We start from the raw sequence: 3,218 nt of genomic DNA, 5'->3' as shown, positions 1-3,218 counted from the left end.
ATCTCATAGACAGAGGAACCTCACAGGATACAGTTCAGTTCAGTTCAGTTGCTCAGTCGTGTCCGACCCTTTGCGACCCTATGAATCGCAGCACGCCAGGCCTCCCTGTCCATCACCAACTCCTGGAGTTCACTGAAACTCACATCCATCGAGTCAGTGATGCCATCCAGCCATCTCATCCTCTGTCATCCTCTTCTCTGCCTGCCCCCAACCCCTCCCAGCATCAGAGTCTTTTCCAATGAGTTAACTCTTTGCATGAGGTGGCCAAAGTACTGGAGTTTCGGCTGTAGCATCATTCCTTCCAATGAACACCTAGGACTGATCTCCTTTAGAATGGACTGGTTGGATCTCCTTGCAGTCCAAAGGATTCTCAAGAGTCTTCTCTAACACCACAGTTCAAAAGCGTTAATTCTTCAGTGGTCAGTTTCTTTATAATCCAGCTCTCACGTCCAAACATGACTACTGGAAAAACCATAGCCTTGACTAGACGGACCTTCATTGAGAAAGTAATGTCTCTGCTTTTGAATATGATATCTAGGTTGGTCACAAGTTTCCTTCCAAAGAATAAGCATCTCATGGTGACAAAGAGTTGGATATTACTGAACAATAGTCCCTTTATTTATTAATTTTAATTGGATAATAATTACTTTACAATATTGTGATGGCTTTTACCATACATCAACATGAGTCGGTCACAAGTATACATATGTCCCCCCATCCTAAACCCAACCTTGCACCTATCTCCTTGTCTTTCTGGGTTGTCCCCGAGTGCTGACTTTGGTGCCCTGCTTCCTGCATTGCACTTGCACTGGTCGTCTTGAGAGGGTAACAGGCAGGAAGGCCTGGGGTCTCCAAACGGAGGAAATAGCTTGCAAGTGTCAAACATTTTTATCTCTCTTAAGCAGCAGAAGGAAACAAACTAGGGATATTTTTTCCTTCTCTATACAAATTTAAAAGGAGGTTTCTCTTAAAATACTGTGTTGCCATAATGACACCTGGTTTCACCTGAAGTTAACTATTCTCAAACCTAGAGATAACCAATGCCTTTTTCTTATGGAAATGTTTATCTTAAGCTATGCTAATGTACTATGCATTTACCCCAAACTCTTTCTTCAAGTTAGTTCCGCCTTGGCTCAGAACCTACTTGACAAACCAGTATGTTATACTCAGATATTGTCCCTCTAATCTATGTAAATGAAACTATTTGTATGGTGCTCTGCCCTTCTTCAAGATTCAAGTTAATCATTTTATGGCCCAGGATGAGCCATTTGGTGCCATGATTATCCCAAAATGCATCTTATGGGTGAGGTGCCTGGTGCCATTCTGAGTTTTGAGACATTCCTTTCTTTCATTAACAGACTGCTATTGACCATATAACATCCAGCTGAAGACTAGCAGGGGGGCACTCTTTCTGCCCCCTTCTGATGCCTATGTCAGAAGCTTTCTCTATGTCCTTTATACTTTAATGAAACATTATTACACAAAAGCTCTGAGTGATCAAGCCTTGTCTCTGGCCCCAGATTGAATTCTTCTCCTCCCGGAGCCAAGAATCCTAGCGTTGTGATTCAACAACAACCTTTCAATCTCTTTTACATATGGTATTAAAATACAGGTTAACAATGCTGAGCCAAGCTGGAAGCAAGATTGCTGGGAGAAATATCAATAACCTCAGATATGCAGATGACACCACCCTTATGGCAGAAAGTAAAGAAGAACTAAAGAGCCTCTTGATGAAGGTGAAAGAGGAGAGTGAAAAAACTGGCTTAAAATTCAACATTCAGAAAACAAAGATCATGGCATCCAGTCCCATCACTTTATGGCAAATAGATGGGGAAACAATGAAAACAGTGACAGACTTTATTTTCTTGGACTCCAAAATTACTGCAGATGGTGACTGCAGCCAGGAAATTAAAAGACACTGGTTCTTTGGAAAAAAGCTATGACCAACCTAGACAGCATATTAAAAAACAGAGACATTACTTTGCCAACAAAGGTTTGTCTAGTCAAAGCTATGGTTTGTCCAGTAGTCATGTATAGATGTGAGAGTTGGACTGTGAAAGCTGAGCACCGAAGAATGGATGCTTTTGAGCTGTGGTGTTGGAGAAGACTCTTTGGAGGCCCTTGAACTGCAATGAGATCCAACCAGTCCATCCTAAAGAAGATCAGTCCTTAATATTCATTGGAAGGACTGATGCTGAAACTGAAACTCCAATACTTTGGCCACCAGATGTGAAGAACTGACTCGTTTGAAAAAGACCCTGATGCTGGGAAAGATTGAAGGCAGAAGGAGAAGGGGATGACAGAGGATGAGATGTTTGTATGGCATCACCGACTCAATGGACATGAGTTTGAATAAGCTCTGGGAGTTGGTGATGGACAGGGAAGCCTGGTGTGCTGCAGTTCATGGGGTCACAAAGAGTTGGATGTGACTGAGTGACTGAACTGAACTGAACTGAATGCTGAGCTTACCAATCAAATACAACCTTATCATTTAAATGCTCCAGAACACTTTAGCACCTTTGCATTTTTACAAACAGCTTGTGCTGTAGCATTATTATTTACTTACCTTTTTGGCTCTTTTGCTAAATTAAAATGTAGAATACTGACATCAAGCTTAAGAATATATTAGATAAATATACAGAAGTCTGTGTAAATCTTTATACTTTGGTTAACTCAGCATATCAATGGGATATTTACATATTACCTTATCACAGCAAAACTCAGTACTGACTGCTACATGCTAAACTGACTCTGTGCGACCCTATGGATTGCAGCCTGCCAGACTCCTGTCTCTGAGATTCTCCATGCAAGAATACTGTAGTGTGTTGCCGTTTCCTTCTCCAGGGTATCTTTGAGACCCAGAGAATGAATCTGTCTCTTGTGTCTCCTATGTTGGCAGGCAGGTTCTTTACCAGTGCCCTCAATACTTCCCTGGTGGCTCAGAGGTTAAAGCATCTGCCTGAAATGCTGGAGTCCCAGGTTCGATCCCTGGGCCGGGAAGATCCCCTGGAGAAGGAAATGGCAACCCACTCCAGTATTCTTGCCTAGAGAATCTCATGGAGGGAGGAGCCTGGTAGGCTATAGTCCATGGGGTCGCAAAGACTCGGACACGACTGAGCAACTTCACTTCACTTCAATACTGATTATGTAATCTCAAAAGCTTTCTTTTTTCTAAGCCTGCCTAGATCACAAAAGTTGCTCAAGCCTCTCCTAAGGAC

General features: G+C 42.4%; 1 non-coding gene across 1 annotated transcript; it reads left to right on the top strand.

The window, feature by feature from the left end:
- The first annotated feature begins 2,928 nt into the window (after nucleotides 1-2,928).
- On the top strand, nucleotides 2,929-3,000 carry TRNAF-GAA. The gene has a single exon. It is a non-coding gene; the product is annotated as a tRNA-Phe (tRNA).
- Nucleotides 3,001-3,218: the final 218 nt, after the last annotated feature.

The sequence above is a fragment of the Oryx dammah genome, unplaced genomic scaffold (assembly GCF_014754425.2).
Source record: "Oryx dammah isolate SB20612 unplaced genomic scaffold, SCBI_Odam_1.1 HiC_scaffold_11227, whole genome shotgun sequence".
Taxonomy (NCBI): Eukaryota; Metazoa; Chordata; class Mammalia; order Artiodactyla; family Bovidae; genus Oryx; species Oryx dammah.
The sequence above is the reverse complement of the archived record's forward strand: the minus strand, read 5'-3'. Positions and strand labels throughout refer to the sequence as shown.